The sequence below is a fragment of the Felis catus genome, chromosome B1 (assembly GCF_018350175.1).
Source record: "Felis catus isolate Fca126 chromosome B1, F.catus_Fca126_mat1.0, whole genome shotgun sequence".
NCBI classification, from domain to species: domain Eukaryota; kingdom Metazoa; phylum Chordata; class Mammalia; order Carnivora; family Felidae; genus Felis; species Felis catus.
The window spans coordinates 52,575,586-52,586,586 of record NC_058371.1 but is presented as its reverse complement, the minus strand read 5'-3'; the positions used below and the strand labels follow the sequence as shown (position 1 = coordinate 52,586,586).

The 11,001-nt window shown below is 48.3% G+C and overlaps 1 long non-coding RNA gene across 1 annotated transcript; it reads left to right on the top strand.

The window, feature by feature from the left end:
• The first annotated feature begins 2,096 nt into the window (after positions 1 to 2,096).
• On the top strand, positions 2,097 to 10,149 carry LOC123384870. Its single transcript, XR_006596571.1, has 4 exons — positions 2,097 to 2,197; positions 5,211 to 5,400; positions 5,492 to 5,643; positions 7,195 to 10,149. It is a non-coding gene; the product is annotated as an uncharacterized LOC123384870 (long non-coding RNA).
• The last annotated feature ends 852 nt before the right edge of the window (positions 10,150 to 11,001 follow it).

Genomic DNA, 11,001 nt, shown 5'->3' with positions numbered 1-11,001 from the left:
TCATGGACTGGGCTCACCATGACCCCCCCTCATGTGAGGTCTAAGGTGAATCATTTCTCTCTGAGTTCTTCTCTGCCAAAGGAAGGGGTTCCATAAGATCTCAGGCCTAACCCTAGGACTTGGCATGCACTAAATGGTGTTTTAGGTGCCAAATAAAATGCTTTCTGGTGGACCCTGAGCTGGGGAGGCCCCTGACTCAGGGGCACCTGGCAGAGTGGAAGGCGGGCTGGGAATAGCTCTAACGATGAGGATGAGAAGTTGGCAAACTGAACCATCAGACCCACACAAATGCTTTCTTCTGCCTGAAATCCCAGAAATGCAAGACCCTCCTGTAGGTCCCAAGACAGAAGCTAGAGAAACTGACTAGTCCAAGTAAATGACCAGGTTTTCCCCCAGTCACCAGGATGAAGCCCCATAGGGCACAAGCCCCTGTGCACTCAGAACTTCCAGTGACCCTTTAGTGACACAGCCAAAGATCACCACACATCTGAGGAAGTCTCCAACATCAAAAATAGAGACCAAGACTAACAGAGACAAGGAAGCTGAAAGTAACAAAACAATGTGAGGAGCAGACGGAAACTTAAAAAAATAATTATAATTAATATATTTCAGATGATAAGATGTTGCCTAATGAAGTAAGACTAGAAGCTATGAAAAAGCCACAATCAGAAAACAAGAAAGACCTCTCAGAAATTAAAATACTGAAGAAAAAAAAAAAAGGATTTTATAAGAGGGTAGGAAGATAAAGGTGAAAAAAATCTTCCCGAAAGTAGAACAAAAAGACAAAGAATTAGAGGGAAATGGGAAATAAAAGATGAGACATTTAGACTATCAATTTAGAATATCCAACATCCAATTAATAGAAGTTCTAGAAAGAAGGGATAAAGAAAATGGGAAAGAGGAGTAAACAGTCAAGAAATAACAGATGAATTTTCCCCAGAATTAAAAGAGGTGAGTTCCAGATTAACAGCCTATTGACTGATTATCCAAGACAATGAATGAAAAAAAAAAACATTAAGAAATATCATAAAATGTTCCCACAGCAGGCATAGAGAGAATTTCCTAAGAGCTTCCTAAGACAAGATTCCATACAGAGTCTCAGGAAGAGGAACGTGTGTCTTGAGAAGTCTGACAAAGGAGCGATCTTTTTAAAGTACTATGAAAAAATGATTTCTGATCTAGAATTCAAGACCTTACCAAATTAAAAAAAAAAAAATGTACCTTTTCTGAGGAAGGTACTGAAGGACATGCTCCAGCAAGACCAAGGAGTATCTTAAGAAAGTAGAGGAAACAGGATCTAGGAAAGTTACAGCAATATTTTTACTGTCAGAGTAGTCACTAATCATTATTTACTCAAAGATTATTGTATATAATTACTGAAGGATGAGAGAGCTAAGTCAAAGGGAGAGCAATTTAAAGTTGCTAAGTTCTCATTTCCCATATTAAAAAGGCGTTAGATGATGTCTAAAACTGAGAAATAAAAACAGCAGCATAAGCACATTATTCAGAAATAGAGCTGCAAACGCCAGAAGCAGCACGAGGCGTTGACGGTGGTTTGATTCCCTCTGGGAAGCAGGACACGGCACAGGGACAGGATGGGGAGGCAGACTGCAGGAAACCAGTTTTGTTGTTGTTGAACTTTCTCCTCTTACTGAGTAACTTAAAATATAAGAACTCTGTATTGATACAATAAAAAGTCCGAGACTCAATGGAACAAATACACCTGTGCACACTGAACGCTCAAGCAACACAGTCCCACCACAAAGAGAGAATTGTGGGCCCCTTTCCATTTCCACCTCTCCCTCCGGTTTTTTGGTTTTTCTCTCAGGGCTGAAGGCCCAAGGCTGGTGAACTTCAGGTACAGCTGCGGGGTTGCAGGCTCTTGCTAACCCGAGGCAAGACGGGCCAGGGAAACTTGAACCCGCGAACTTGAGGCGGAGGTGGTCTCCCCGATTTGCCACGCCCAGGTGCAAATCCCGGAGCCCCCTTTGCGCGCCCTCCCAGGCCGGCGCCGCACTCTGCCCTCTCTGCCGGGCTGCCCGGCGTGTCCTCGCCCCCCGCCCCTGCACCCCGCCCCTCCCCGCGCCCGCGGCGCCCTCCCCTGTCCAGCCCCGCGGGCCGCCCTCGCCGCCGCCGCTGCCTGTGGCCGCTGGAATCCCTGTCGCCCCGGGACTCAGCTGACAGCGGACAGACAATGGTATTTCCCATCAGCCTGGGTATCAGGAGCCGGCCTTATCCAGCGGTGTTTTTCTATTAGTCTAACACCCCATTGTCCACCCCTTATCACTGAAATGTTGATGTCATGCCTGGCTTGGAAGTGGTTTCTGCAGCGCGGCGCTGGGATTGCTTCGCTTTAATTGGGGGAGGGGGAGGGGTGGAGGAGCTCATTTATCAGAATTCTCACGAGAATTCACCCCTTTCCTCCTTCCAATGCGGCCGCCAAGGGCGCCACGGTGGGGTGGGTTCCCAGCCACAATTCCTGGCCTTTCTCTCTGTGCCTGCTTCTCGACCCCGCTGGCCTCCCTCAAAGCTGAAATGCTGAGGAGGGTGGCCAGGGTGCTGTGGGCCACTTTTTGTCCCTCTGTGCTTTGGGCTCTGGGCTCTGGACGGGGGAGGGGCCGTGGCTCTTGGTTCTCTGAATCTCTTGCAAGGCCCCCGCTGAGCCTGTTCTTAGTAGGATCTCCATAAATATGTTCAGGATTAAATCAACGTGCAGCCAGCTGGGAAGGTCCAGTCTGAAAGCAGATGGAAAATTCAAGATCCGTCTTCATCCGCACTACATCTCCCCTCCTCCCCAACAACTGCCTCCCCAAATTGTGCCAACTCCTAGGGAGAGTCTTAAAACACCATCTGTGCTGTCCCTACTGTGCTCAGTTCTCTGATTCTCTTTGTTCATAGTGGGGGCCTGAGCACGGGAAACTGGTGTGTGTGTGTGTGTGTGTGTGCGCACAAGCACGCGTGTGTTCCGTGCTTGGTTGTTGTAACACCCCTCAGAGAATCTGGTTCAGAGAGAACGTGGTGAGCTCTGGGATGGGGTGGGCCCCGCTACAGTTTGTTTTGGTAAATTACTTAACCTTTCCAAGACTCAGTTTCCTCATCCATTAAGCTGACACAGTAAGGTTACTGCTCAAGGGATTGTCCTGAGGCCAGGACTGAAATAATTAAGGTGCTTAGCTGCCTGTCTGGCACATAGTATGCACACATTCAATGGACATTAAATGATGAGTGTTATTAGTACAGCTATATGTGGGCTTTGCACAAAGCCTGGTGTGGGGAACTGGTGAGCAGGGCAGAGGAGAGGAACTAGTGGGGGCGAGAGGTCGTTCTCCTGGTCCCCTCCTTGGAGCCCCCTTGGTGGGCTCCTGTGGGGTAGGCCAGCCAATGTGGCTCTGCCAGAGCTAGAAAGCCCGCAGGATCTCAAGTTCTTTCCTGAACTTGAAGCAGAAGATAAATGCAGGTTGTAATCATTTGGAGACTTCCATCCTCTATAGAGTCAACCTTTATATATAAGGCGTCTGTTTTGAAGTGTTCCTGAGAAAATGGAATTTGGAATATGGCCGGCAAGCTTCATTTGAAAGCAGATTTTACCTGTGCAAACTGGCCTCAACACATTAACCTAACTGAACACACCCACAAACCCTGCAAACAGGTATTGCTGTCTGCAAGAGTGTGGGGCTCAAGGCCTGCACTGTGACACCCAGAACATAGCAGAGCTCAGGGGCCATGGAGAGACCAGTCCCCTCACCAAGGCTCATGGAAGAGCTGCTTAATACAACTGTTGAAAGCCTTCCCATCCATCCACCCCCCAACCCCAGGCTGATACCCTAAAGGTCAGGGGTCCAAGAGGGAATACTTTCCCTCTAACACATATTCCTGGGATGAAACGATGCTTAGAAAATAGGGGTGAGGGACTGTCCACTTTGTGGCTATATTTACTGTGTGATCTTCACTCATGAGGGGCTTGCTGATTGTCATGTGCACTGCCATCTTGGAGGCTTGGCCCAGAGACCAAGATGAAGGGGACCAGAAGTTTAGGAGAAGAGTAGTCTTCCTTGACTGCAATTCCAGACTACATGGTCTCCACCTCCTCTTTCCTGACAGGTCTCACTTTTGTAGTTCCAAATGTTGAAGGCTGAGGATGACGGGCGTGGGGAGGCGGGGGGGAGGGCGGGCAGGAATAATGCACTGTGGGGATGGGAAATGGGATTTTCAAGGGCAGCTTTGAGCAAAGTAAATTCTCTCACCTCAGGGGATTTGAGGGGCTTCTATACATCTTAAATCTATCTTCTAGAGACTGGGTAACATTTCACTAAATTCCATTTATCCCATTTTAAGGTGCAAATATTTCCATGTGGGCCAACGCACGTCATGAACACCTTAGTGTGAAGGAGTAACTTACATGCTGTCTTCTAAGAGTGCAGATGCCAACTAAAAATACTGACAGAGAGGTTGCAAGAGGAAAGGGGGTACAGAAACAGAAGCCATCCACTTGACCGTTCTTCTAGATTTGTCACTGTTTTAAAAAGTTTATTTATTTTGAGAGAGAGAGAATGACTGGGGGCGGGGCATAGAGAGAGAAGGAGTGAGAATCCCAAGCAGGCTCCATGCTATCGATGCAGGGCTCGAACCCATGAACCGTGAAATTGTGACCTGAACCAAAATCAAGAGTCAGACATTTAACCCACTGAGCCACCTGGGTGCCCCCACTATTTTTCAGTGGGTGGTTTCCTGTTTGGTACATGTATTCCTTTGTTTCAAGGCAGCATTTTCTGGGTGTGCCTGTGCTCAGTCCTGGGCTCCTTAAGCTTTGATGATTTCAGTGTGTGGTTTTCAGGAAGTTAGAAGGTCTAGTTAGGTTTCTTTGAAAATTCTTACATACATTGAAGCACCCCCTCCCCTCCCAGGTAAACAGTTTTGTTTAGAGAGTTATCAGGGCTTTACAAATAGTATCTTAGCATACAATGTCTGGTTCATCCCCTTTCTCCTTTCTCCCTTCTGTCTGTCCTTCACCTTTCTCCTTTCTCCTTGAGGTCTGTGGCTTTGCAGGTGAAATTACGACTCACCCAAGGAGTCTGTGGCCTCGATGAGGAAATGACGTATTCTTCCTTGATCACGCACCCCATCCCCAATTTGTATCTTTCACAGAACTTTTAATAGCACCTATTATGCCTTGTCACTATTGTTTGTTCTTTTCTTGTCTCCCCTTCTAGATCTCAAGCCCCCCAGGGCAGGGACAGGTCACCTGAGTTTCCACTGTCTCCCCAGGTCTCAGCACGGGGCTGGCACCTGGAAGGTGTTCAGTAAGTGTGGGCTGAATGAATGCATGAGCTGATGAGAACCGGGGTGCTGTGCAGAGACCCCCGATCCTGGGAAGAATGGACCTTGTCTGGAGTTTCTAAGGTGGGTTTCATAGGGGAGAAGGAGCGGGTGTGAACTCAAGCAGGGAGGGTTTGTAGGCAAGGTGGCAGTGTGGTTTCTTTCCATGTCACAGCCTCCTAGACCAGGAGCCAGAAGATGTTGGAGACAGGACCATCCCTGAAGCCACTTTCAGGGAAGGAGAGGAAAAGGCCCTTTAACCAAGCCTCACTTTGTACCAGCCTAACCTGCTACATCTCAGTTCTTAGTGAACACGAGTGGAGGAAGGTAGGTTTCTAATAACCCACCCTCCAGAGCCCCCATTTTTACCGCAGACGAGACAGACACGCAGGGTGGTTCGGAACTTTCCGGAGAGTGTGAGGTTTGCCCTCGGCCCTGAGCCCTGAGCCAGCGACAGCTCAGTGCTGATACCCCAAGGCCTGGGCTTTGGTCAGCTGTCTCAGTGTCTTAGCGAGGGCCTTTCTTCTCTCTCTGCTCGCGCTTCCTCTGTGCTTCCGCACCATCTTCCTCGCGTCCCTCCGGCGCTCCTCCCTGGCTCCGGGGGTCTGCTGCCTGTGGCCGGCCTCCCCTTTATCTTGTCTCCCCGTTTCCACCGCTATCAGCCATTATCTGGCGCGATCCCACCCTGGCCGGGCAGGGCAGGAAGCCGGTCTGTGACTCTCCTCTCTTTACTCTCCATCCTCTTCCTTCTCCAGAGACAAAAGCAAAAACAGCCTGTTCACAGATCTGCCGTTTCCCTTGGCTCCTTGACTCTCATTTCCCACTCTCATTTTTTTATAGGCTCCGCTTTTCCACCTCAGCTAGTGCTCAGGAACCTCTGTGCCCTGAGGCCTGTAGGCCCAGGACTGTCACTTCCTCGGGGACTCTCTGCCAGGAGGCCAGCACCCGTAGACCCAGGGCTGTCCCCTCTGTAAAGCCCCCTGCTCCCTGCTCTCTCTTATCCTTGTAGACATCAGCCCTGCCCCAAGCAGCTGGTCGGCTGGTCGGCTGGTCGGGGGGTCGGTCAGTCGTCTGGCTGTCTGCACCAAGGATGGGGCGGGACAGTGCTCTGGCCTGGCTCATTAGCAGGCTGGCTGTGGCTCTGATTATAACCAAGGGAGGGGTTGTTTTTTGGCCAAAGAGCATCATGCATCCATTCATTATGTCACCGTTCCCTCAGACATTTACCGTGCCCTTCCTACGCTGCTGCTGGAGACCCAGAGATGAGCAAAATGCCACCTCTGCCCTCCAACAGCATGTAATTTGTGGGGAGTGGGGAGGTCACCGGACTGAGTTCAAGTGCTCTATCTAATGCATGGTAGCAATTGCTGAGTGCAACAAGAGGGGTGAACACGAGAGCACTCTGAGAGCTCAGGGGAGGGAGAGGTGGATGCTAACAAGGAGAGCTGATGCTTAGCCGCCAACTGTGCTAAGCGTGTGATTATCATCCTCAACTCGCAGACAGGAGGCTGAGGCTCAGGGAAGTTAAGTAATGAGTCCAACGCCTAGGTTCATGGCTAGAGCCTCATTTTCCTTGAAGGCCCAGTTCAAATGCCACCCTCATACCAGTTTCATCCCCATCTCTCAAGCCCCTTGGTCTGGAGAACGTGCTGGGTGGGAGAGTGAGCTCTGGACCACACCCGTGGCCCGAGGTACTCAATTGCATTGCGTCTCAGTTTTCCTCATCTATAAAAGGGGATCATAACAGTACCTTCTAGGTTTGTTGTGGGTTTTAAAGGAACAGTGCAGACAACGTGCTTAGCACAGTGACTGGCACAGAGTATATGCTAGATAAAATGTTAGCCATGATTATTTTGATAATTATTATTACCACTACAGAAAAGTTATCAGGAGGAGACGCTTCGCAAGAGAGTGATTTGAGGAAGAGGATTGTCAGAGTTGGTACAAAATTTGCATCTATTTTCCAAAGACCGTGCGACACTTGCCCTGGGCAAGAGGACCCGCACTGGACACAATCCAGAGTCTGTGTTCCCATCCCATTTTTCTCTCAAGTTAACCATAAGTCTCCCCAGTGATCAAAAAAAAAAAACAAAAAAAAACAAAAAAAAAAACAACCTGTTAATTTCAAAGTCATCTGAGTCCCTGAGGAGCCTGAGTCCCTTATTTTGTGATTATTGACCTTAATTCTTTTTCCCATTTAAAATATTGTGGTAAAGTCGATATAACCTAAAATTTAGTCATTTTAGTAATTTTTGCCTGTATGGTTCAGTGGCCTTAGGTACATTGACATGACTGCAGCCATCACCACTGTTCATCTCTAGAACTTCTTCATCAGCACCACGTGAAACTGTCCCCCTTGAACATTAACGCCCCACTCCCCCTTTCACAGAGCCCCTGGCAACACCCTTGCTGCTTTTGGCCTCTGTGAACTTGACATCTCTAGCTTCCTCATATAAGTGGAATCATACAGGATTTGTCCTTTTGTGAGTGGCTATGTCACTTAGCATAAGCTTCCTCAAGGTTCATTCACATTGTAGCCCGTGTCAGAATTTCCTTCGCTTTTAAGGCCGAATAATATTCCACTGCATGGATAAGCCACACTTTGTTTCTCCGTCATCTGTTCGTAGACACTTGGGTTGTTTCTACCTTTTGGCTACTGACTAATGCTACTGTGAACATGGTGTACAAATATCTGTCCAAACCTCTGCTTTTGATTCTTTTTATGCATATATCTAGAACTAGAATTGCTGGATCAAATGGTAATTTGATGTTTAATCTTTTGAGGAACCGTCACACTTTTCCATGGTGGTTGCGTGATTTTACACTCTACCAGCAGTATCCACATCCTCGCCAGGTGCCTCAAAAGAGAGTTTATTCTTTATAGGGCGTCGGGTGCAAATCTAATTGTTGGGAAGTTCTTTTATCCAGAGTTCAAATACTCTTGTATCCTTTACAGTTGGCCTGGCCTGGCCCTGAATCAGCCCATCTTGAGTCTGCTCCTTCTTTCCCTGGGTGTTTCCCTTCAGCAGCCTGGGTCAGCCGCTGCCCAAGCCATCAGCACACTGGCCTGCTCCCTGTGCATGCCTGCTGGCCCCTGCCTTGTTCTGACGGATGCCAACCATGGGGTTTCCTCACTGATTGCTCGTGAGGCGCCTCCTGCCCTGAGTGGGTGCAGACGCCGACAGGACAGGGGGACTCCACTCCCTTTCTCAAGGAGGGTGAGTTATTGGAGGGAATGCTGGCTCCCTGAGGAGTTAAATCATCCCTTGACTCAGACAAGAGCCCTTTGCCCCACAGGAGAGCATTATTCATCCCGGCACCCGCGGGACCAGGCTCTATGTCAGGGGAAAGTGCGGCTCCTATTCCCCTCGCTCAGAAACTCATAAATCATCCCTACTAGAATTTCAGCTCTTCAGATAGACAAGGAACAGCTGGCCAAGCCAGGTTTCCCAAGTGCCCCAACAGTTTGTTCTAGGGGGTGGTAGGGGATGCATCAGAGGATCAGGGGACCCTGGACACCAGGGCTCTGCTTGGACTTCCCTTGAGGCCAGATGACTTTCCCACTCCTGGTCCATGTGAGACAGAAGGACTTCAGGTCCAGCACCCCCCAGGACTTGAATGGCCTTGGAGGGAATTCATGAAAAGCCTGAGTGTTCTGTTTGTGGTGGCCACCCTGCCCCCAGGCCAGCACTTGGGCAAGACCAGGCTGCCCTGAAGTAACATGGTTCTCCCTGTGCCTCAACTTCCTCATCTGTCAAATGGAAGAAAGACTGGACAATCTCTTTGGCTCCTTTCACCTGTAACATTCTACGATACCAGCCATCCAAGTGTTCCTTGTGGACTGACCACAAGTCCAAATCAGCTGGTGCTGAGGTCTGTTTGGCTGTTTCAATGGGAGCGGAGGATTGGATTGACCATGTTGGAAGGTGTATAAACTATGAAGATAGCACCAGATGCATGAACAGTCACTTTAAAGAATCAACCTGATGTGTTTTCTTAGGCACAGCTGGATTCACAGGCAGATAACAGTGTGAGTGTATAGTGTGCCTGTCTAGTGTGTCTATTTTGAGGCTCTGGAATCCCTGACAGGAGATATAGTTTAGTGTTGACACCATTGCTAGCTGGAGTGTCGAGAACAATGCTGCCACCAGCACACCTTTGGATGTGTGGGGCGGGCCAGCTAGGTGGTTACAGGGAGTACTAAGGAGCCCCCAGTCTTGACCATGGCTGCAGGTGGATCTCACCACAAATTCTGGTTGACTGTTCTCCAAATGTGAGCTGTTGGCCCCCACATCTCCTAAGGGGTTGAAATAGCACAAATCATTGCCACCACCAGTAAATAAGGTCTATCAATGGGTCTAGGAATGTGAACAGATGGAAGGGGAAAAGTACTGGATTAGGAACCAGAACGCTGGAGTGCATACCCACTAATCAGCTGGGTGACTTGGCAAACAGTGGAGAGGGGGAGTGTTCTCTGCCCAGCCTCTCCCTAACCCCCAACCCTGACCCTGCATGAGGTCCAGCAGCATATGATGTCCCAAATATTTCAATCGTACTTAACTTTGTCTGAGTTGGATTTTGGTCACTTGCAGCTAAAGGAGTTGCAAAACAGAAGACCATGTCACCTCTAGCACCCCGTTGATTCATTTTATTCATTAAAATAAGGGTACTGAAATAGATAATTGCTGAAGTTTTCTCAGCTCTGTGATTCTACTTTTGCCTATGACATGCGAGAAAACATGCTCCAGCTCAGTTAGCTTACGATTCAAATTGAAAAAATAAAAAGTAAAATAATTAAAAAATTGAAAAAAAGGAGTGTCTGGGTGGCTCAGTCCATTAAGCGACCAACTTTGGCTCAAGTCATGATCTCACAGTTCATGAATTCTAGACCCGCATTGGGCTCTCTGTTGTCAGCACGGAGCCTGCTTCAGATCCCCTCTCTCCCTTTCTCTCTGTTCCTCCCCTGCGTGTTCTTTCTCTCTCTCTCTCTCTCAAAAATAAAAATAAAAAACGCTAAAAAAGTTTGAAAAAAAAAGAAGAAAAAATAAAGCTTACAACAAAATCTAAAAGCCAAGCTTTCCCCCCACCCCTCTCAAAATCTTGATATTTACTCCTGGTGGAAGGAAGATAAGGAGTTAATGATTGTTGACTGCTTACTATCTATAGGAACTGTAGACATATTTTCTCATTTAGTATTCACCATAGCTCTTTGAAGTAGGGATTAGCCCTCCATTTCACAGATGGGGAAGCCAAGGTGCAGTGAGGCCCAAGGCCACAGAGTTATGAGAACCAGAGACAGGGTTCGGATTCAGATCTGTCTGATTTGGGCACTCTGGCTTCCCTTCCTTCCAGGGGTAAAGTTTTTAGTCACAAATGATCCCACCAGAATTTTTATGTTGGTAAGGAGGCACCCCAGTGAACTAGCCTGGTTCTGAAGGCAGGTGATACAGTCACTGAGGCAATACTATCACTGAGATGATACTGTCACTGAGTTCCTCATCAGCCATTCTCAAAGGCTATGCAATTATTGCTGTCTGTGTTTTATTGGTGTATGAAGCAATTCTTAAGCAACTGAGTTCTTCCACTGGCATTTTAAAATCCCACCTCTGGCTATCTGTTTCTATCACGTCTCAAGATCCTACCTGGACTTGAGCTTCACACTTGGGTGGGATGTGTCAGGGATGA